Here is a 26,213-nt window from a genome sequence, read left to right as displayed (position 1 = left end):
ATTGTAACAGACATGTCCATGCCCCCCAACAGGAACCACCACCCATGCCACCTTGACAGACAGGACAAGGAGTGGCACTGCCCCACAGGGAGACAGGGGCACCTCCCAGGACACTGGGGATGGAACCCTGGACATTGACAATCACCCTGGCCCCTCACACTGTCCTGGACTGTCATCATCCAGAAGCCCCACCCAGGATACCACTGGCACCCCTACCACCCAGCCAACAACATCAGCCCATGGCAACCGTCCCCACACCTGTGTATCCAGGCCACAGACTAGTGTAACACATGGGCAGAGGCCACAGTCACCCCCTACCAACAGGCAGGAATACGATGGCCCAGTACAGGTGGTACCACCAGACCTGTGCAGGGAACACAGGCACAGGGGACAAGGCCCAGTGGGAGGGCATCACTGGCCCAGGGGGGAGGCCACAGAAGTGATGCTGCCACCCAGGACGTGATCTCTGAGGTCCTGGGAGCATATCACCATACCCAGGACAGATTGGCCCAGATAGTATCCACCCTGGAGCAGTCAAAGTATGCAGGTAGCACACCACCAGGAGGCCACGGAGCAGTGGAAACTGCACAATTCCACAATGGCCACCATAGGAGGTGTGCTGCTGCACCTTGTCCCAACACAGCCTGAGGCCCACACAAACCAGGAAGCCCCTACTACAGGCCGAGCTACAGACCGTACAACAACAGCAGCAGCAGCAGCAACTAGGCATGTTCCACCATCTCAGGACACACAGGAGACATGCAACTCAACACATGCAGGCCCACACCAGACACCCAAACGGTCCCTCAGGCCCAAATATGGCACTGGAACACCTGCCAAGACCAAGGCCTCCTCAAAGAAGTGACTTTGGCAAGAACTGTCCACCAAGTGTCACACTGAAGCAACAACCAAACCGTATGAAAACAGCAACAAACACCTGAAAACATAGATGGACATACCACTACTGCCAACAAATGCTGCAACCATGTTGCCATATTGTACAACCACCAGTAGCCCACTCCCATCACTGTAAACTGCACAATGTAATCCCTGCACCAAATAAAACACCAGTTCACCTATTACAATGTCCCCTGTCATTATGTTTAAACAAAGTGAAGTATGGATGCAACTGTATTATAAATGATTTATTATTATCTAAGTAGCAGGAATTGCACCACACTCATAACATGTTGTTTTGCCTACAGATGTGTCCAAATATTATACTATAATAATGTTACCAGTCCAATGCAGACCTGGTCACAGTGGCAATGACTATTGACCCAACAGCCCCCTAGATGAAAAGGCAAACTGACAGTATGCTGCACAGACAGCAATCTCATCTATTGGTCCCACATAGTTACTGGAAATAGAGTTGTATCAGTTGGGTCCTGGAATGTACATCTTCCCCCTCCTCATCATCACCATCACTCTCATCCCCTCTCTGAGGAGGCAGGTCTGGATATAAGGCACCCTCCTCCTCCAAGAGGGGGATAGAATTCCTCACAGCCACGTTGTGCAGCATGCAGCAGGCCACCACTATTCTACACACCTTTTCAGGCCCAGAGGCCAGAGACCCGCCAGAGATATGTATGCAACGAAATCTAGCCTTCAGGAGACCTATTGTGCACTCTATCACCCTCCTAGTCTGTCCATAGGCCTCACTGTAATTCCTCTCTGCTTCTATTCCCGGATTCCTCACTGGTGTCAGGAGCCAACGCATGTTGGGGTAGCCAGAATCACCAAAAAAAGGGGGCAAAACAGGACTGTCAATGACAACCCTCAGTGGCAGACAGCCTGGCTGTCTGCTATGAGGCAATAAGTGTCAGAAACACCTACCTATGATCCATCCTCTGTCCCCTTGCAGTTGTTCCATCTTGTGTGGCACACTAATGGTCCTTGGCACAAAGGAATCATGGACTGATCCAGGGAACATGGCATTCACATGTGAGATGTACTGGTCTGCAGTACACCCCAATTGAATGTTCATGAAATTAAAGTTCTTCCTGTTTCTGCACACCTGTTCACTGTCTCTTGGGGGGATGATAGCTATGTGGGTGCCATCGATGGCACCTATCACATGGGGTATGTTGGGAAAGGCATAGAAGTCCGACTTGATGGCTTGGAGGTCAGCACTTTGGGGAAACCTGACGTAGGACTGCAGGTGTCGTACAAATGCATTCAGGAATCTGGACAGTATAATGCTAAACATTGGCTGCGAAAAACCTGCACCCATGCCCACTGTCACTTGAAATGAGCCAGTGGCCAGGAAATGGAGTGCAGAGAGCACGTGTGCTTCAATAGGGATGGCATGCTGATTCCGATTAGCCGGTCTCAGTGCTGGATCCAGTAATGCACAAAGTTCATGAATAGTAGCACGAGTGAGTCTGTAATTGATAATGATGTGACGCTCAATCAACAAGTGGTCTGTACACCGATGGGGTGCTCCCTCGCCACAAGGGTCTGTACCTACGAGGGGTTGCAAAAAGGAATCATGAAGACACATTCATATGCACACTTGTCATCATTTGTGCACTCCATTGTTCATTGTAGTGTCTCAACAATAACTGCTACCCGACAGATATACATGTACATCACAAGGTAGGACAGAGTAATTCATGTGTGCTACTACACGGAATGGACAGAGGCCTAGGTGTTTCATGTGGCTAGTAGGGCCTGTATTGTGAGTAGTAGGAAATTCAAGATGCGTAGGTGATGGCAAAATGTCTGCCCACTGTAGTTCTGCCCCCTCGTTGTGCAAGTGACCTCATACCGCTAGCGGTTGACGTCACAACGTAAGGCAGTGTTGACCGCTGTTTGCACCCTCATTGGCTAACATGGATGCCAATGGGGAATCCTGGCGTATCATGATCGCCGCCGGCGGTGACAGTGCATACTGCTGCGTTCGTCATCGTTTGATCATTTGACTCCCTGATCTTGTGCGGACAGGTACTTCACTCTGTGTACTCCTGTGGCCTGCCTCTGGCTATGGATGTGCCACGTGGTGCAGGGGAAAGGGCCCTGGCCTTCACCCAGGAAGAACTAGAGAAGCTAGTGGACGGGGTCCTGCCCCTGTACGCAAAACTGTACTGACGGCCAGAGGTACAGGTGAGTCTGGGTTTGGAGGGCACTGTGTGTGTAATGGATGGTGTTGATTGGACATATGTGTTCACCTCTGAGCCTGCATGGGCCATGGTGCATGGCATGCTGCGTGCGACTGTCCTGTATGTCTGAGAGTAGTCTCCGTCCCATAGTGGACGATTAACCAGCTGTTCCTATCGTGCAAGTGCCTGACCTCTACTGAAGTACTGGGTTTTTCAGAACCCAGCGGTGCCAGGGAACACACCCTAAGACTTCGAGTCCTTCCTGTTTCAGACTACAGAAACACAGAGTCTTCTTGGTGAAGTCAAAGATCTTGTTTATTGGCTGCAGCCAGTAACAGGTATCCTAGAAGTACAACACGGTGTATATTCTCAGGAGACTGCTCTCTTTGCAAAGCTAACCTTCTCTTTTATACAAAATATTATGCTTTAGGCAAACATTCCTTATTTTACAGTTGACCATTCACATATTTTCACTACAAAGAAATAGCAGGGTTATGATGACAAGCCCATATTTCAGTTTGTCCAGCCCTCAATCAATTACCCGGCAAGGCTTAGTACTTTCATCAGATATCGACGGACCCCCAATATAAACGGGCACCTCCTCCTTGTAAAGCAAGTCATAAAGAAAGAAACAGGGACAGGTGTGTGTAAGATTAGGCATGGTTTGTGTGTGATGAAAGGTTTATGATGTGTTGTGCCTTGATACTAATCTCATTCGGCCACTGGGAAAGAAACTGGCCGAACAGGTTTGGCTTCAGGCAGTGGAGTCAGCTTGCCCAGGTCACAGAGGAGTCAGCAAAGGTGTACGTGTCCTTCAGACTCGTTTTCAGCATTAGACATTGGCCTATGTGAGGGCAATCACAAAATGGCTGTCGTGTAAATGGAACACGAGGGTTCAAGACGGAAACTCTGATATTCGGGTGATTTCGTTACCCGAATATGAATACAATGCTTGTGCATATTATTCTGATCATTCTCGGTCTGCTGATACCAAAATCGTTGTGATACGACGATGTTTATAACACGGGTCCAGAATTTTCAGTACCACACTGTGTTGCATTTCTGTGTCGCCCTTCTAGGTCAGCGCCCACCAGAAGAGGGCGCATTGGCATGCCATCGCCGAGGAGGTGCAGACCCTGGGGGTCTACAACCGTCAGAGCACCCACTGTCGAAAGAGGTGAGAGGACCTGCAGCAATGGGTGCTAAGATTAGTGAAGCCCAGCGTGGGAAGTCCTCCCAACGTGGATGGGGTGCCCGTCAGGCATTGACCCCCTCATGCGACGGATCCTCGCGGTGGCGTACCCAGACCTGGATGGGCGCTTGAAGGCTGCTCAGCAGTCACAAGGGGTTGAGTACTCATTGGCCATACTTCAGTCTGGAAGGATGTCTGGGTGTGCAATAGGACTCATGTTGCTTAGAGGCAGGGAATTTGACTGTTGACCATCTACTGTATGTTCCCCAAAGGGTGTAGGGGTGTCCCTGTCAGGTTTCATCTACTTCTGCTCCTAAAGTATTTCAGGGGATGGGTGTAGAGCAGGATTCTGGTCAGTAGTCAGGGGCAAGGGCATGGTGTACAGTGCTGCCTGTTGGGTGTGTTTGTTGGGTGGGTGTATGTCTGGCCATGCTGTACCTGCATTCAGGTATTTACAAGTGTCTCTCTTGTTTTGTCTCTCCATCCCTGTTCTCTTGTGTTGGTTTGGTACAGCATCAACATCAGGCGAAGGAGCTGAGGCACCGGGACCTGGGGAGGCAGCGGCCCACGGCTCCTCCGAGGCAGAGCAACAGATGCCCAGGGGACCAGTGGGTGGGAGGGCGAGGGGACTTCCACGGGGGAGGCTACTACCACAGGAGGTAGTGACTCAGAGACATCCTCCGATGGGGGTCCCCCGGCAGTGGCGGACCCTAGTGCACACACCACTACCGTGAGATCTTCCGCCACCCCCATACCATCACCGCCCTCCCCTCTGCTCGCCACCGAGTTGCCTGTGCCCGCCCCCCCAGAAAGGTGGGAGTCTCCTTCGCCCCAGGCATCTCCTCCCCTGCCCCAGTCAGCCCTGCTGCCCGCACAGAGGAGGCTATTGACTCCTGAGAACCATCTCTGTAGGGCAGACAACCATTGTCAACGGTGCCGTGTCTGCCCTATAGAGATCTTTTCAGGCTCTGGCCTCCTCTCGGACGGCAGCCAGTTTCCCTGGCCATTCCGTCCCCCTCCAACCTCCTCTACCCCTTCCAGCACCCCACTCCCTTCACCCATCCAAAGCACACATTCAGACACGCTGACAGGCACCGCAACACACAAGAAGCACACTTCTAAACACAAGCACCACACATCCCACCACAAGCATTCACACAGCCAACAGATACCTGCACACACAACAACGTCCACTTCCCCCAGTGTGCCCACATCTTCCGCCTCCCTGTCTGTCCCCTCTACATCCACACCCTCATGCACTGAACCTTCACTCACTGTTACTGCTCCTCTTCCTGCACTCACCACAATAGCAGACATCAATACATGCACCCCATGCACCACACCTGCACTCACCACCTCTACTGTAGTTGACACATGCAGCACACTCACCAGACTTGCAGACACCCACACGACCTGCCTGTCTTTTCTCACTGTGTCCACCCCCACCTCCCAAGACACACAAACACACCAAGACACCCACCCATCAGACATCCACCACACCACAGCATACTGAGCAGTCACCTGCACCCACTACATGCACCCCTACACCCGATACATCCACTAACTCTTCCTCTACTCCCACGCCCTCATCCACACCCACCCCAATTGCTCCCCAAAAACTTTTCCTCTCCCGTGCTGACCTCTTCCAACCCACTGGCCCACCCTGTCTTGTCCCCAAATGTGCCAACCTCCTTGCCCTTTCCGCTCCTTCCACATCACAGCCCACACCAGTCATCCCTTCACATTCCCATGCCCCTTCCCCAGAGAAGAAGAAGGCCCGGACAGAGCCTAGGCCATTCCGCTCCACCCAAGCAAAACAGCCCCCACCCCCTTCAAAGAAGCCCGCCCCCCTCCACCCTCCACAAGAACGTCTAAGGCCCACCCCCATTGAAAATCCCCACCCCCACCACCCTCTGCCCCTCTTCCGTGAGGTGCCTGGACTCCAGGACTGTGTGAGGGGCCTGCCTGCTCATCAGTGTCCAGGGATCCTTCACCAAGGTCTTGTGAGGTGCCTCTGTCTCCCTGGAGGGCAGTGGCACTCCTTGTCCCGTTTTTTAGGGTTGCATGGGTGGTGGTGCCTGTTGGGGGACATAGACATGTCTGTTACATATGCATGTAGGTTTGAGGTGTACATGACTGTGCTATTTTGTGCTGATGTTACTTTCTGTGGCTTTCCAGGGTGCCTTTGTGAGGTTGACATTGCATTTAGCGCCAGTGGTGGGGTTGCATTGTGGTGGGGGATATTGTTCCATTGTGGGTGTGTGCAGGGGTGGGTGGCTGTGCACAGCAGGAGTGATGTGGGGCTGTTAGTGGGTTGTAGGTCATGCAGGGGGGTAGATGTGGTGGGTAATGGCTGGGTGGGGCGTAGGTCCAGGTGGGTGTGGGTGGGGTAGGGTGGTGCATGCATTGCAGCTGCGGAGTGTATTGGGTGATTGTAGATGACTTACCTGAGTCCATTTCTCCAGTGAGTCCAGTGAATCCCTCTAGGTGCAGGATGGTGAGTACCTTTTCCTCCCAGTCGCTGTAGTTAGGTGGTGTTGGTGCCGGTCCTCCCCCAGTCTTCTGCACTGCGATGTGGTACCTGGATGCCATGGCCCTGACCTTCCCTCACAGGTCATTCCATCTCTTGCGGACGTCGTCCCTGGTGCGTGGATGGTGTCCCACTGCATTCACCCTGTTCACAATGGTCTGCCACAGCTCCATTTTCCTGGCGATGGGTGTGTGCTGCACCTCGTGCCCGAATATTTGTGGCTCCACATTCAGGATCTCGTCCACCATGGTCCTTATCTCCCTTTCGGTGAAGCGTGGATTTTTGGGGGTGGACATGGTGAGTGTGGTGGATTGCGTCGGGACTCGGATGACATAAGGGTGCTCTTCTATGGGTCGATGTGCGTCTTCTGTATGCTGGCGTATGCTGTCTGGCTCTGTTGCTCTCCGTCTTCTTGTCCTGGTTTCCTTGCAAGGGATTGTGGGGTGTGTCTGGGGGTGTTTTATGGGCTTCTGGATGTGTGTCAGGTGTGTGGGTGATACGCCTGTCCAATGTGTGCACTTCTTGCTGTTGAGTCCACTTGCCGCCCGTGGGGGTCGCAGCCGCCAATGGTCGTCCGGCCTCCACTGTCCGCCGAGGTGGTTTGTGCATCAATATTTGGAGGGCGGGATGTGGGTGTGCTTGCCGGTGGCGGGGAGGGTTGGGCCAGGATTCCCGCCGACAGAGTCATGGTGGGGGTGGTGGTCTGGGAATTTTTGGCAGGGTTGGATTTTTCGTTCATTATATGGCGGGATTGCATTCACCGCCAATGGCGGGATTCTGTTCACCTCTGACGCGGCGGTCGGCAGTCTTTCCCTTCATGTTCATAATGACCGCCATTGTTTCTTAATCAGCACTGCTGGCATGATTGTCGACAACACAAGTGCTTAGTATGTGTGACATTACAGCAATATGACCACAATGATACATCAGGACTGTTCAGGTGAGGTAATGTATATTGTTTCATGCCTATGGGTGTTTAGTGGAGAATCTGGCCTGTATGGTGCTGATGAGGGTTTTATAACTACGTAGTTAAGGCCAAAATTTCTGCCCCCTGTAATCCAGAAGTGTTGTGGTGGGAGTGGCCTCATACAGCTAGCGGTTGACATAATAGCATAAGGCGGTATTTACCGCCGTGCGCAAATTCTTTGGTTAACATGGTTGTCAATGGGCATTCTTAGTGTATCATGATCGCCGCCTTCGGTGACGGTGCACACCGCTGCGGTGCGTATGCCCCAACTTCACTTGACCCCCGGATCTCGTGCATGCAGGTACAACACTGAGTGTACGGCTGTGTCCTGTCTCTGGTCATGGAAACGGCACATGCAGCAGGGGAAAGGGCCCCTGCCTTCACCAACGAGGAATTGGAGAAGCTCGTGGACAGGGTCCTGCCCCTGTACGCCAAGCTCTACGGTCGGCCAGAGGTACTGGTGAGTAGGAGGATTGGGGGGCATGGATGTGTGTAATAGTGGTAGATGGCTGCATACATGTGTGCACGTGTGACACTGTATAGTCCTGGGTTCCTGACATGCTGCATGTGTGTGTGCTGTTAGGCTATTTGAAATGTTCATCCCATAGTGGACGTATAGCCAGCTGTATATAATTGGGCATTTTCTGAACTCAGTGTTACTTTTTCTGAGTGTTCCTTATAGGTAAGCGCCAACCAGAAAAGGGGACTTTGGCATGCCATCGCCAGGGAGGTGAGGACCCTGGGGGTCTACAACCGGCGGAGCACCCACTGCAGGAAGAGGTGGGAGGACCTGTGGCTCTGGGCGAGGAAGATCTGTTAGAGCCCAGCTTGGGAAGTCCTCCCAATGAGGAAGGGTGCCCATCGTCCACTGACCCCCCTTATGCGCTGCATTCTGTCAGTGGCGTACCAAGACTTGGATGGGCGCTTGAAGGCTTCCCAGCAGTCACAAGGGTGTGAGTACGAATACCATACTTTGGCTCCTTGATGGATGTGTGTGTGTATGGTCATATTTATGCTGTCTAGTGGCAGGGACTCTGACTGAGTAGGGTTGTAAGGGTGAAGTCTGCAGTACGTCAGGTCCTTTAGTGCTGTGGGGAATGGCTGTAGAGCAGGGTTGTGGCCACTAGTCAGGGGCATAGTCATGTGTATAGCAGTAGGTGCTGCCTGGTGGAATATTTTCAGGGTGGGTGTATGTGTACACCAGTTATGTACCTCCATTCAGCGATTTACAAGTGTCTCTCCTGTTTTGTCTCCCCATCCCTTTTCTCTTGTGTTGTCTGTGTACATCAGCATCATCTGGTGAGGGAGCTGAGGCTCCGGTGAGTGGGGATGCAGCAGCCCACGGTTCCTCTGAGGCAGAGCCGTCCGATGCCAAGGGGAGCGGTGGGTTGGAGGGCGAGGGGAGTACCATGGGGGAGGCAACTACCACTGAAGGTAGTGACTCTGATACCTCCTCCGATGAGAGCTCCCTGGCGGTGACAGACCCTAGTGGGCCCACCCCTTCTGTGTCATCTTCCGCCACCTCCATACCATCACCGCCCTCCCATTTGCTCCCCACTGAGCTGCCCGTGCCCGCTCACCCAGAAAGGTGGGCATCTCTTCACCCCAGGCACCTCCTCCCCTGTCCCAGTCAGCCCTGCTGCCTTCACGGAGGAGGCTATTGACCTCCTGAGAACCATCTCTATAGGGCAGACAACCATTGTCAATCCCATACAGGGGCTAGCAATGACGTGCGGCAGACCAATGCCTATCTGGATGGCATTCACTGTGGAGTCTGGCCTACAGAGATCTTTTCAGGCTCTGGCATCCTCTTTGATGGCAGCCAGTGTTCCTGGTCATTCCGTCCCCCCTCCAACCTCCTCTACCCCTTCCAGCACCCCACTCCCTTCACCCGTCCAAGGCACTGCACCCTCATTCAATGTTGCTGCCCCTATTCTTGCAGTCACCACAATATCAGACATTTATTCATGCACCACAGACACCACACCTGCACTCACCACAATGACTTTAGTTGACACATGCAGCACACTCACCAGACTTGCAGACACACAGACAACATACATTTACACTGGCAGCCTGTCTTGTCCCACTGTGTCCACCCCCCACGACACTCAAAAGCACCAAAACACCCACCCATCACACATTCACCACACCTCAGCATAATGTCTAGTCACCTGCACCCACGTCACGCACACCTACACCTCTTACAACCACTCCCTCTACCTCCACTCCCAAGCCTTCCTCCAGGTCCACCCCAATTGCACCCAAGAACCTTTTCCTATCCCGTGTAGACCTATGTTAACCCACTATTTGAACAGTGCATAGAAGTCTGAAAGGCTTTGGATGAGTCAAAAGAGGGATGGGAAGAGCAGAAGGTTTTTTTGAAATTAGTAAAATGTATATTATATATATATATATATATATATATATATATATATATATATATATATATATATATATATATATATATATACACACACAGACAAAATGCTTGGCAAAGTTTTTTTAACTTGATTAACCCCTACTATATAAATACCCATATGCACATCGAAGCGGCAATATTTACATGGTCTGCTGCCCACATTATCATGTGATGTTACACTACAGTTCACAAAATGCTGTGCGGTATTGGCAAAAATTGCCACCTCACAAGACATTGAGGTACTTGCTATCAAGCATGTTTATAAACTCCCACAAAGGAGTGAAACTCTTATGCATGCACCAAAAGACACACGCATAAAACTTAAAAATGAGCAGTGTCTTGTGCCACCACTGGCAGGCAAAGTCGGTGTACAGGAAATTAACCTTTCATGTCTTCATTGGTTACAGTGATGTGTGGTTGGAAGAGTCCTAAGAAAGAGGCAGTCAGAGTGCCTAATGAAAAGTTAGATTATGGAATGAGCACACCATGTGGTGGGGGGAGTAAAGGTAAGTGTGGTGATTATTCTTTGCAGAAACCCATTCCTAAAATATTACTTACATATACAGCCTGGGCTCCTGGGCCTGTACATTCCCATCCACTCGGCAGAACAAATCTATGCAATAATCTGAAGATTAGTTTATCTAGAAATGGAAGAGTTCTGTTACTCAGTAGAACTAACAGTAAAAAAATGTAGGGAAAATATATATGTTATAAGCTAAGAATCAGGGGCTTAGCTTGGCCAGTTAGACTGAGGGGTGTGACCCTCAGATTTTCCGACAAACACTAATCAAATACGTAATGATATTATCGTAGGGCAGTAGGACATGTAGCAATGTAATCAATTGATTTGTTACTGAATAAAAATTTATCATGAACACAATGCATAATAAGATAAATCCCCACAAGGGGATTGTCCATGCACTCATCTCTTCCAGGCTGGACCATGGCAATATTTTACACCTAAGTGCCCCCCAGAACCTGCTGTCCCGACTACAGCGTGTACAAAATGCTGCAGTAAGGCTTATTCTAAGTATCAACCAATGTCAGTCTTTCAGACCAGGACTCAAAGAACTTCACAGGCTACCAATCAAGTCTAGGATAAAGTTCAAATCCCTTATGATCACTTACGGACCTCTCCACAAAAATGGTTCCAGATATATCCAAGACATGTTCAAACCCTACTCTCTGACAAGGACTCGCCGGTCTTTCTCACTTCTGGCACCAGGCCCCTGGATTGCTCTCCCATTCTCCCTCCAGTTCATTCCTTCCAAAAGCCTGGCTTAGTTGAAAACAGTGCTGTTCAGTGAATATTGTAACCCTCTGATCCTACCGGTCTCTCGCAAGCACCAGTACGCTTCTTCTGAAGCAACAGTTGCACTCTGTAAATATATCTTAATTTATTCAGTGCATCACCTCCATCACCACCCTCTTGTGCCTTTAACTCATTGACCACATGGCTAAAGATGTTAACACTATTACAAAATTACTAGTAAATTGACCCTCCTTTTTTTCTACCTCATTTGCTTGTTATAGTCACCCCATACTCTTGCTTCTTCCACCTCTCTGGAATTGAACAGGGCATGCTTTCAACTTTTGATTACACCTCCCACCTCTGAGCATAGGACCAAGAACCCTGTTATGTCATGATAGGATCTTTGTGCAAAACTGCAGGTTTTGACTCTGGTTTTGCAGCAAGCAAAATGGAAGGGTGGTGGGCGACTAGCTTGTTAGAAAACATTGATAAAAAAGTTCACATTGCTGAATGCCCACCTTTTGTTACCATTAATGACCGTTCCTTTGAACTATGGTATTCTGTGCCATTCAAGCCTCCAGATTCAAAAGGAAGTCTGAAATCTTACTGCAACAGAAATTACATTATACAGCAAGGCTTCAACAGATGGGAAAATTACCTGCTGACTGCTATTGCTATTGATACCTAAACACTTCTAAGCAAGGAAGAGGAAAGGTGTAATGGGGAAAAGCTTGCCATACATTCATATGCAAAAGTCCTGCTCAAACCATCCTGATCATGATTTCCAAACAAAGGCTACACACAGGAAAGCGTAAGGGGCATTTTTACAAGAAGTGATTCATTGCTCAGTTGCGACAGCGATGCATAGAAAAATAGCTTGTGCTGCAGTACAACAGTTTTATTCACCATGAATGTGTCATATTTACTACACAGCACACCATGGCGTAAGGTCCCATGGTGTGTCAAAAGAATTACGCATCTGTGGGAGGGATTTCCTAAGGAAAACTGACACATGCTGCAAAAGTGACCCATGGCCAACTTGTGGCACGTAAAGCAAGGCAAATCAGCCGCTGCGTAATGCATCAGAAATCCTTTTAAAAGTGACACATTTTAAAAAAAAAATGTTTTCCCCATTCATAGAAAGGAACACCTTCCAACACAATAACAATCCCCTGAGGCATTTATCTCTTCCCATGTGTGCAACAGAATGCAGCACACATGGAAAGAGGCGAAAAGAAGGAGAAATTAAGTTATTTCTCCTTGATATGCTTGCCCTCGGTAGGCATACGGTTTTTACGCATTTCCATGTTTACCCGTCCTTGTTAATCTGGGAATGATTTAAAAACCAAGGGGGTTGTGTTGGAAAACCCACCACAGAGCCCATGTAATCACCCCCTGATGCAGATCATTTTCACTACCTTGCCTTACTCCATATCTATGTGGTAAATCAAAGGCACGCAAATAGCCTTTGCACGGCCTCATACATATGGGCCAGCCATCTGCGCCACTGGTATGTCAACACAAGTGTTTAACTGGTGGGGCATGAGGCTCATAAATATGCCCCTTAGTCTTTATAATTAAACTACATTCCACACAGCTGCACTGATATGTGGGGTGTAAATACACAGCTGTATCCTGCCATGGTAGCCAACACTCTAAATCCTGGTATGTAAAACATCTCAGGGGAGATGAATCAAGTGATGCATAAAATAGTGAGCTTTGTGTTTTTTCAAACAATTTTTGTTGTGTGAGACAGGTTGTCACCTGGTAGTGCTGTTTAATGTAAGTGTGGCTGAGCATCTTGAACTATCACTGTGTTTGAATGGGGCCACATTGCATAGCAAGTAGGTGACAAGTGACATGTGTACTGCATGGTAACTTGAGCTCTAGACACGCAAAGCTGTGTTTGATGGTGTCACACATCTGTTGCAGATGGAAAAGAATGTCATAAAAGAGCACAAGAGTGTATATATCCTATATGTGCTATCCACCAGGGGAAGATGCAGCACATTTGGAGGTAGATGGAAGAAGAAAACGTGTACCAGGATACACATGTCAAAGCAGGAGGATGACAAACAGGGAATTTAGAAGTGACAGGATGAACTAGGTTGCCATAACTATGGGCAGGAATCTGTGATGGTTTGAGGCTGAAAAGGATGGGTAAATTTGTGTGGCAAACCAGGGTAGGTACATGTCATGCATTAACAAAACCATTAGCATGTGTGGGTCCACCTTATACATAGCTTACAAATATAAGGAACCATGTTAGGCAATTGGAAGTGGCGAATGTAAATGTAGGCTTTGGCGTCACATATGACTCAATGTAAGATCAGGCTTCCATCTGTGTGTGACTGTAAGTGGAGTCACTGAGCCTAAATGAGGATTGCCAGAGGAGTCATGTTCACGTTCAAGTGAGTAGGTCTGAGTCTGACAATATGTGATACTCAGCAGGTAACCAACTTTGGCAATGATGAACTGGTGTGAAAGTCAGTGCTAGCTATCTACCTAGTTTTACTGTGTCTGTACCCTCAGAGGTAGAACGCACTGGCCATTTTTACACACATATATCACACCCATAGTGAGTACATGCACTTACACTTTCCTGCAGTGTAGAAGGTTGCTAGCTGTGTTGAGTAGTGTGGATGCATGACCAGTATGTACCGTGGCCTCATGAATGCACAATGTGCATGCCAGGAAGCACAACACAGAAGACTGATGTGATGTAGCATGTGTAGGGCTAACAGCGGGATCAAATGGAATATAGCAACAAACCCTGTTCACTTTGACAGGAGCTGTGGCCTGAATCGTGGCCACAGGAAATGTTTGGCACACTGGTCACTTGGGACAATGTTGCTGCAATGTGCACAGTAGTGCTGTAAATACATGAAAAAAACATTAGGCATAGCCATCATGAAAAGAAGTGGCAATCACCAAGCTCAATGTGCACCTTACCTCAACATATCCACACTGGCAGGTCAGGCCAGCAAGCTGTAAAAGTTTGTTGCAATGTGTGGTATGACACAAACAAACAGCCTTGTCACAGAGTGGCATGTAAACAATGCACAGGCGCTGCCATCTGAAAGGCAGTTACAGTCCCACTTCCTCTCAATATGTGCAAGTCACATAGCTACCATACAACAATGTTGAGCTGAAAGTGAATGAGAAAAACCACTGTATGTCAGCCAGATAATTGATGTCAACATCTAGTATTGATCAACACTGTAAATTTGAATATTCGCACACGTGTAATCCTAATATAGCATGTTAATCCATGCCAATAAACATAATATATCTCCTCTCCCTAATATATTAATTTAATACAAATCACAATAGTACATAATCTACCAAAAAATCAATTGTCCAAATTCCAGATACAGATAAGTTTATACATAATTTCAATTGTCCATGAAATCAGTGTCCATCTCAAAGAAATCCTTGTAAATTTAAGCATACAAAACAAAGTTCATTTCAAATTTCATCCTCTTGAATCATGTTCGTCCTGTTGTCCTAAAGTCTGTCAACACGTGTTTCATCCTGGGAGTACCCTTGGATTTCGTCAGGACCTCCTATAACAATAAGTATATATATGCTATTGTAACAAACTAAATAAATGCCTAATTTCATAACAAATAAATGTTAAATATGATTATATACACATATCACAAACAAATATATGAAATGTGCGGTGGGAATCCATGATATTCAATCTTAATTGTGCCAATAAAAATATAACTAAAATATCCTAAATTACATGTGCTAAAGTTATTGAGTGAATGTTAGCACACCACCCTTATGTGCCATTCATTTACACACCATCACCTCAGTGAACCCCTTATTTATTTTGATACCGCTCTTAAATCTTGTGGTCTATAATATTGATTCACCTCCTACCTGAAAATATATGTCCTTATTCTTATAAATAACTCTTATTTGGAGTATACTATCTGCTTTCAGGAACTCTGCCCGAGAAAGATTAATTGCAATTAAACACTGGAACCAATATAACTAAATCTAGCATATTCGTTGCATTAGACTAGTATTTCCAACTAAAGTGCTCACCGTGTAAATCTCTTCGAATCTCTCCAAAACGCGAGTACGCTTGCGGCTCGTATTTCTCCGAAGCCGAAGCTTAACTATTAGCCGCGTTATAAAGCGTCCACTTCGAGCTAAACATAGAAAACGGACCACTGCTCTAACAGCGTCCGTGTTTACTCGATAATGGGAATGAAAATGAAAAGCGGACTGAATACGTCCGAGATTATATAAGCTTTAACGAGTATATTTTTAATCATATATTTCCTAATTCTTCTATGTCCTCCTATCTTCAAGTCAATATGTGCACCCATAATATATTTATAATAAGATTTTGGTTAGTAAGACTATGAAACTTTTCACGAGTATATTTAGTCTATTTTTCGAGCTAAACATAGAAATTGGATCGCTGCAATAGTAACGTCCGTGTTTACTCGATGGTGGGAATAAAAATGAAAAGCGGACTGAATACGTCCGAGATTATTTGGCTTAAATGAGTATATTAGATCATGTATTTCTGTATGTATGTGCAGCCCAATTTTTGTGTATTCATAGATCTGTATTCTTATTCACTATATTTCTCCTACATTATACTTGTTATCCAAACGCAAACTTCTCCTTCAGAACATCTAATACATTTCTATAAACCTACAAATAAACATAGATCAACATTGAGAGCGGACTAGCACATTCCCTAGTTATCATTCTGAAATTAGGTTATTTCCTTCTTCCGAAACCCTCAGTACCAATGTCTAAACTTAACAGATTATAACATTATAAGTGCAACACATTATTTATATGATAGTGATACCTTATACAGTAATAACTGCTACTCATATATTTATACTGTAAATCGCCACATTTGAACTTTTACCGTCTTCATACATTTATGCTAATTAAATCACACTGTCTGATTATAATGTGCGGTGTTATTACAGTATAAATTATAGCTTAAGATTTTCTGACATCCAGTTCCCTGTTCATGTATACATAAATTACTTATCGCCCTAATAATATTCCATTTCATATTCCGTATTAAGACCATGTTCCACAGCTTGTAATTGTAAAATCCACTGAGATTCTTTTCTCCTGAGGGTGAGCTCCCTATTTCCGCCCCTAGGATTGGCCAAACAGTGATCAAAACCAAAAAATTTAAATGTTTTGTATTGGGTCTGTGCATTACAAATCTTCATATGGGACGCTATAGGATAACGATCATCCCCCACATTTATGGCCCTCCAGTGTTCCAAAATTCTAACCTTCAGTGGTCTTATTGTACTGCCTATGTATATCTTGTTACATTTACATATAATCATGTAAACTACAAATCTTGTGTTGCAATCTATATGTGAATTAATGAGTGCTATTTTACCCCTGCCAATCGTAAACTCTTTCTTGGGCTGCAATGCCCATTTACATACTGTACATGAACCGCACTTAAAGAAACCTATATTTCGTTTGTCTAACCAATTCAAATCCTTACTCTCTATTGGGTAACTGGGACTCAGTATATTATTGAGGGTATTTCCCCTCCTAAATGCAACATCTGGTCTGTTCCCTATGTATTTATTAAGTACTTCATCCTGAGTTAGTAGCGACCAATGTCTCTTCATACTTTTGATAAGTGTTTTAGATTTCTCTGTATAGTCTAAAATTATTCTGACCTTATGGTCTTCACCTCTATTCGATTTGCCACTATCCTTAACATTGCAACCTAGTGTTTGTGTACGTGAGTTTCTTTTCACTTTTTGTATTGATTTATCTATAGTATTCTCTAGATATCCCCTGGCCAAAAACCTTTGACCCATTTTGTCAATCTCATCAAAAAAATCACTATTCTTACTGCAGTTTCTCCTAGCTCTAATCATTTCTCCCAAAGGTATCGCCCTTATCTGATGTTGCGGATGAGCACTAGTAGCAAACAAAGTATTATTGCACGATGTCGGTTTTCGATACAGTCTACTCTCTATTTTATTGTTTTCGATGAATAATTCCACATCCAGAAATACTATTCGTGTTTCACTATATTCATAAGTGAATTTAATATTCACAACATTACTGTTAAGATATGTGCAAAATTTCTCCAATGAAATGAGGTCTCCTGTCCATAGCATAAAGCAGTCATCAATATAGCGTCCCCAATATAAAATGTTAGTGTGCCATTCTGCTGCTCCTGGGCCCCAAATCCACCTTTCCTCTAACCATCCCATAAATAAATTAGCAAACGAGGGGGAAAATTTTGACCCCATAGCCACACCCTGTTTTTGTCTATACCACTCTTTCTTAAAAAGAAAGTAGTTATTATTCAGTATAAGTTCTATCATATCAATAACCATCTGTGTATGTGCCATTAGACTGGCTGATCTCTTATGGAGTACATGCTCTATCGCGCAGATCCCTACTTTATGTTGTATACTGGTGTACAGAGCCACCACATCTAAGGTGACCATGAACATGCCTGTGTCCCATTGTATATCTGAAAGTATACTTAAAATATGTTTCGTGTCCCTGATATATGAAGGCAGGTTACATACAAAAGGTTGTAGAAAAACATCCACAAACTCAGATAACTTCTCCGTGGGACCACCCACTCCTGACACTATAGGTCTACCTGGTGGAAACATAGCTTGTTTATGAATCTTAGGCAGTGTATATATGCATGGATACCTAGGTCGATACACCTTAAGATATAGATATTCATTTTCATCCAATAGTCCTTTCTCCCTCCACTGCTTTAGCTTTTCATTGATCTCCCTAGTCAAAATATTAATGGGATTAAAAGGTATCCTCTCGTAACAATTTACATCAACCAATTGTATACTGATTTCATGTTCATAATCCTTACGATTCATAACAACTATATTTCCCCCTTTGTCTGCTCTTTTGATTATCACATCGTCATCCAATCTAAGAGTTTTCAACGCAATATACTCTTCCTGATTCAAATTTGATTTAAAATATTGTCTCTTTGAAGTCTCCTCTTTGTTCAGGTCTGTCCATACCATTTTATAGAAAGTCTCTATATTATTCCCTGTTGTTAGTCTCGGTATCCACTCTGATCTAGATTTCAAACCACTTGTAACATGTACATCAGATATAATACTCAAATCTTCCAATATAGTGGAAACCACTGTAGGATATTCTTCGTAATCCGTGATTGTCATTAGAGCTGCAGTATCATGGATGTCCTGAATAGACAGACCACTGAGTACTGGGTTGTTATATGGCACTGTATTCGTATTCCTATTTCGTAACTCAAAATATTTCTTAATTTTCAATTTTCGAATAAATTTAAACAAATCAATTTTTGACTTACAAACATCCCCTTTCGTAGATGGGCAGAAGCCTAAACCTTTATTCAGGAGACTTATCATACCTGACGATAATGATTTGTCCGATAAATTTATCACATTGTTCGCCTCATCCTTTATATATTGTGTGATTTTTTGTCCCACGATCTCGTCCTCATTCCTAAGCGATTTGCGCTTTTTTCCTCCTCTATTACCTCTTCTTGTCTTCCTCCCTTGTTTCTCTGTGTGTTTATCTCCCAATTTCCTTGCTTTATTCTTTTCAGTTCCTGTAAAAAACCTCCACTATGTGTATTTCCACTTGTACGTAAGTCTGCTCCTTCTATATCGCTACTATCTGTCATTAGACTACTCCTGGAGGTGGATGCGGATTCTGATGACGTACTTGATTCTATTCCCTCCTTAGTACATTTAATCAAATGGTCATATTTACGAGCGAAGGTAAAAACCCTGCCATTCGCATAATCCAATTCATCCCTCTTGAATTTCCTTGCTTTTCTTTGTTTAATCTCATCTTGGTATCTTGAAATTATATCATTTAAAATAAGATAATTTTTCTCAATTGCTTCTTGTAATCCCATTTTCTTGATTTCTTGCTCCAAATTGTCTATATCTGCTTGTAATTTACCCACTTTCCTTTCAGCATTTTCAATCAGTATGTCCATTAGTTTCAGAGTTAGATCTCAATTCAGCTTCCCATTTTTTTAGTAAATCTGTATCTAAATCATCATACGTGGGGAATATGTGCGAGCGTAAACCCCTAGGTATCCTGTCCAATTTTTTATATTGTTGTAATGTAAAAGCATCCCACCATCTGGACATCTCATTTTTCTTAAGTTTCTCCAACCTTATAAATTTATCCTTAAGTCCTTCTTTTTTCTTGGGATTCCCACCCCCTACTGCTTGTCTCACTGTTACTCCCTGATCTAAACTCTTAAAAAGTTCCTCCACTATTTTAGATCTATCGTCCATCTTATTCACCTCACATTAAATATAGTTAAGATACGAAAAAAGGAGCTGCCCACTCTTAAATGTCTACAATAATGTGGGGGGTAACCTAAAGTGTCACAGCGCTCCTACTTTCCCAAATCCAAATCACCAATTTAATTATAACACACGGTGCCAAATACTGGGGTTATACCCTCCAATATCCCCAAACAGTAGCACAAGGTTACCACAATATAAAATTGAATATTCGCACACGTGTAATCCTAATATAGCATGTTAATCCATGCCAATAAACATAATATATCTCCTCTCCCTAATATATTAATTTAATACAAATCACAATAGTACATAATCTACCAAAAAATCAATTGTCCAAATTCCAGATACAGATAAGTTTATACATAATTTCAATTGTCCATGAAATCAGTGTCCATCTCAAAGAAATCCTTGTAAATTTAAGCATACAAAACAAAGTTCATTTCAAATTTCATCCTCTTGAATCATGTTCGTCCCGTTGTCCTAAAGTCTGTCAACACGTGTTTCATCCTGGGAGTACCCTTGGATTTCGTCAGGACCTCCTATAACAATAAGTATATATATGCTATTGTAACAAACTAAATAAATGCCTAATTTCATAACAAATAAATGTTAAATATGATTATATACACATATCACAAACAAATATATGAAATGTGCGGTGGGAATCCATGATATTCAATCTTAATTGTGCCAATAAAAATATAACTAAAATATCCTAAATTACATGTGCTAAAGTTATTGAGTGAATGTTAGCACACCACCCTTATGTGCCATTCATTTACAAACCATCACCTCAGTGAACCCCTTATTTATTTTGATACCGCTCTTAAATCTTGTGGTCTATAATATTGATTCACCTCCTACCTGAAAATATATGTCCTTATTCTTATAAATAACTCTTATTTGGAGTATACTATCTGCTTTCAGGAACTCTGCCCGAGAAAGATTAATTGCAATTAAACACTGGAACCAATATAACTAAATCTAGCATATTCGTTGCATTAGACTAGTATTTCCAACTAAAGTGCTCACCGTGTAAATCTCTTCGAATCTCTCCAAAACGCGAGTACGCTTGCGGCTCGTATTTCTCCGAAGCCGAAGCTTAACTATTAGCCGCGTTATAAAGCGTCCACTTCGAGCTAAACATAGAAAACGGACCGCTGCACTAACAGCGTCCGTGTTTACTCGATAATGGGAATGAAAATGAAAAGCGGACTGAATACGTCCGAGATTATATAAGCTTTAACGAGTATATTTTTAATCATATATTTCCTAATTCTTCTATGTCCTCCTATCTTCAAGTCAATATGTGCACCCATAATATATTTATAATAAGATTTTGGTTAGTAAGACTATGAAACTTTTCACGAGTATATTTAGTCTATTTTTCGAGCTAAACATAGAAAATGGATCGCTGCAATAGTAACGTCCGTGTTTACTCGATGGTGGGAATAAAAATGAAAAGCGGACTGAATACGTCCGAGATTATTTGGCTTAAATGAGTATATTAGATCATGTATTTCTGTATGTATGTGCAGCCCAATTTTTGTGTATTCATAGATCTGTATTCTTATTCACTATATTTCTCCTACATTATACTTGTTATCCAAACGCAAACTTCTCCTTCAGAACATCTAATACATTTCTATAAACCTACAAATAAACATAGATCAACATTGAGAGCGGACTAGCACATTCCCTAGTTATCATTCTGAAATTAGGTTATTTCCTTCTTCCGAAACCCTCAGTACCAATGTCTAAACTTAACAGATTATAACATTATAAGTGCAACACATTATTTATATGATAGTGATACCTTATACAGTAATAACTGCTACTCATATATTTATACTGTAAATCGCCACATTTGAACTTTTACCGTCTTCATACATTTATGCTAATTAAATCACACTGTCTGATTATAATGTGCGGTGTTACTACAGTATAAATTATAGCTTAAGATTTTCTGACATCCAGTTCCCTGTTCATGTATACATAAATTACTTATCGCCCAAATAATATTCCATTTCATATTCCGTATTAAGACCATGTTCCACAGCTTGTAATTGTAAAATCCACTGAGATTCTTTTCTCCTGAGGGTGAGCTCCCTATTTCCGCCCCTAGGATTGGCCAAACAGTGATCAAAACCCAAAAATTTAAATGTTTTGTATTGGGTCTGTGCATTACAAATCTTCATATGGGACGCTATAGGATAACGATCATCCCCCACATTTATGGCCCTCCAGTGTTCCAGAATTCTAACCTTCAGTGGTCTTATTGTACTGCCTATGTATATCTTGTAACAAGATATACATAGGCAGTACAATAAGACCACTGAAGGTTAGAATTTTGGAACACTGGAGGGCCATAAATGTGGGGGATGATCGTTATCCTATAGCGTCCCATATGAAGATCTTGTAACAAGATATACATAGGCAGTACAATAAGACCACTGAAGGTTAGAATTTTGGAACACTGGAGGGCCATAAATGTGGGGGATGATCGTTATCCTATAGCGTCCCATATGAAGATTTGTAATGCACAGACCCAATACAAAACATTTAAATTTTTTGGTTTTGATCACTGTTTGGCCAATCCTAGGGGCGGAAATAGGGAGCTCACCCTCAGGAGAAAAGAATCTCAGTGGATTTTACAATTACAAGCTGTGGAACATGGTCTTAATACGGAATATGAAATGGAATATTATTTGGGCGATAAGTAATTTATGTATACATGAACAGGGAACTGGATGTCAGAAAATCTTAAACTATAATTTATACTGTAATAACACCGCACATTATAATCAGACAGTGTGATTTAATTAGCATAAATGTATGAAGACGGTAAAAGTTCAAATGTGGCGATTTACAGTATAAATATATGAGTAGCAGTTATTACTGTATAAGGTATCACTATCATATAAATAATGTGTTGCACTTATAATGTTATAATCTGTTAAGTTTAGACATTGGTACTGAGGGTTTCGGAAGAAGGAAATAACCTAATTTCAGAATGATAACTAGGGAATGTGCTAGTCCGCTCTCAATGTTGATCTATGTTTATTTGTAGGTTTATAGAAATGTATTAGATGTTCTGAAGGAGAAGTTTGCGTTTGGATAACAAGTATAATGTAGGAGAAATATAGTGAATAAGAATACAGGTCTATGAATACACAAAAATTGGGCTGCACATACATACAGAAATACATGATCTAATATACTCATTTAAGCCAAATAATCTCGGACGTATTCAGTCCGCTTTTCATTTTTATTCCCACCATCGAGTAAACACGGACGTTACTATTGCAGCGATCCAATTTCTATGTTTAGCTCGAAAAATAGACTAAATATACTCGTGAAAAGTTTCATAGTCTTACTAACCAAAATCTTATTATAAATATATTATGGGTGCACATATTGACTTGAAGATAGGAGGACATAGAAGAATTAGGAAATATATGATTAAAAATATACTCGTTAAAGCTTATATAATCTCGGACGTATTCAGTCCGCTTTTCATTTTCATTCCCATTATCGAGTAAACACGGACGCTGTTAGTGCAGCGGTCCGTTTTCTATGTTTAGCTCGAAGTGGACGCTTTATAACGCGGCTAATAGTTAAGCTTCGGCTTTGGAGAAATACGAGCCGCAAGCGTACTCGCGTTTTGGAGAGATTCGAAGAGATTTACACGGTGAGCACTTTAGTTGGAAATACTAGTCTAATGCAACGAATATGCTAGATTTAGTTATATTGGTTCCAGTGTTTAATTGCAATTAATCTTTCTCGGGCAGAGTTCCTGAAAGCAGATAGTATACTCCAAATAAGAGTTATTTATAAGAATAAGGACATATATTTTCAGGTAGGAGGTGAATCAATATTATAGACCACAAGATTTAAGAGCGGTATCAAAATAAATAAGGGGTTCACTGAGGTGATGGTTTGTAAATGAATGGCACATAAGGGTGGTGTGCTAACATTCACTCAATAACTTTAGCACATGTAATTTAGGATATTTTAGTTATATTTTTATTGGCACAATTAAGATTGAATATCATGGATTCCCACCGCACATTTCATATATTTGTTTGTGATATGTGTATATAATCATATTTAACATTTATTTGTTATGAAATTAGGCATTTATTTAGTTTGTTACAATAGCATATATATACTTATTGTTATAGGAGGTCCTGACGAAATCCAAGGGTACTCCCAGGATGAAACACGTGTTGACAGACTTTAGGACAACAGGACGAACATGATTCAAGAGGATGAAATTTGAAATGAACTTTGTTTTGTATGCTTAAATTTACAAGGATTTCTTTGAGATGGACACTGATTTCATGGACAATTGAAATTATGTATAAACTTATCTGTATCTGGAATTTGGACAATTGATTTTTTGGTAGATTATGTACTATTGTGATTTGTATTAAATTAATATATTAGGGAGAGGAGATATATTATGTTTATTGGCATGGATTAACATGCTATATTAGGATTACACGTGTGCGAATATTAAATTTTATATTGTGGTAACCTTGTGCTACTGTTTGGGGATATTGGAGGGTATAACCCCAGTATTTGGCACCGTGTGTTATAATTAAATTGGTGATTTGGATTTGGGAAAGTAGGAGCGCTGTGACACTTTAGGTTACCCCCCACATTATTGATCAACACTGACATATATCCATTTGAATACAGAGGAAGAAACAGCTCTTCCTGACTAGCTGGCTGACCAACCTGCTGCCAATGACATACTGCCTCTCTAAGATGAAGACACATTTCAGCAAATCCTAGTCTACATTGTCTCATCTTCTCCGGGAGTGAGAGGGGCTCACAGTGTCATCCGATCTCGAGAGGAACCACCTACAACTAGGCCCAAGCAGAAAACTCAGTTCTCTGAGTTTTCAGAATTTGGGCGCTTCACACTACGCAGAGTATTATAGGGTTCCCAAATTCTACCTCCTGGTACGGAGAAGAGTTATTTTTTTATTTGCACCTACGAGATTTGTTTTCAGTGCTTGCTACACAAAATTCGTATAAGATTTTGCACCCAGTCACGTGGCTTCTGGACACAATGGTGCTGATATAGTGCCATTCACAAGTGCAAATGCACATGGAGTAGAATTTCTACTTGAAAAGCACCTAACTTGACTGAAAAATAGGTTCCAATTGGATTTTCTTCTCCAACTGAATGTTCAAGTTGTTTTTTAGTGCAAGAAGCCTTTTTTTCAATACCTTTTTTTCCTACTGGAAGGAAGTGCCTCAGAGACTCCAACTTTCTGTTCCTGTCCTGCAGGCTCCTCCCAGTGCTTTGTCCATCTCCTGGTTACTTTTTACTTGGATTTCGAGGTGGAAGGACAACTCTCTTTGTCTCCTGGATATGTACCTTTGGATTTAAGAACTTTTTTTTGGTGATATTACACAAGTATGTTAAAAAGTTTTATATAAGGGTGTTGTTTGCTTGATAGGGTGTGCACCAGTATTTCTTTGTATTTTCACTTGATTTTTAAATTTCATTGTGGTGGGTGGCCTGGAGTAGAGGCGTAGTTGTTGTTTTTTGCATTTTATTGAGTTTTCATCTTTTTCAAAGGAAACACACAGCTCAGTACATTTTCTCCATGTTTGTTACATTTGCAATAGTCATTCATTTTGCTATGTGGTCTAGACTTCCAACTGGCCATCTAGCCAGCAGGCCTAATACTAGTCATCAGTGCATGAAAGAAATGTTTCTGTGGTATATGGTTTTAAAACTTCATTTAGAGCAGGGATAGCATTGGATTAAGTTACAAATGTTGGCTATTGTTTGCATTTAATTTTTTCTGCAAAAAATGTATATGTGGGTACCATTTGATGGCATAGGAGGATGTGTGTTTGCTTTGATGATAGTGTTTTCTTCACTGTTACTACCATGCCTTCTTGTTCTGGCCAGTGTGTGTGTGTGTGTGTGGGGGGGGGTCACCATTTGTCTTTGTTCTCCATGTCATGTGGCCAGAGGCCATTTTCTGTAATCTATGCCAATAGGCCTGAAATTGTTCTTTGATCCCCATGCCTCCTTGCGTGCTGTTGTTGTTTGCCCTTGTGGCTGGTGGCCATTTTGTGCATCAGCCAGTGTACCTGTGCCAGAGGCTTGCATGGATGGTTGTGATACCAGTTTATTAGTATGCTTGGGCATCATTGTAGGATATGTATACTAAGAATGTGGTTTTGATGAACAGTGGTCATATTATTCTATGCTTTTTTTTGCAGTTTTTATTTTGCACCTCCTTGCCTCTCAATAGGTTTCTTTCTTCTCATCATCCCATACAAACATCAGCAATTACTGATCATTTTTTCATTTTTATTTTTTATTTTAATATATTATTGTAATATTTTTTTTAAAAAAAATATTTTGCATTTTTATAATTTTAATGTCTTAT

The sequence above is a fragment of the Pleurodeles waltl genome, chromosome 6 (genome assembly GCF_031143425.1).
Source record: "Pleurodeles waltl isolate 20211129_DDA chromosome 6, aPleWal1.hap1.20221129, whole genome shotgun sequence".
NCBI classification, from domain to species: Eukaryota; Metazoa; Chordata; class Amphibia; order Caudata; family Salamandridae; genus Pleurodeles; species Pleurodeles waltl.
Note: the sequence above shows the minus strand (reverse complement) of the source record.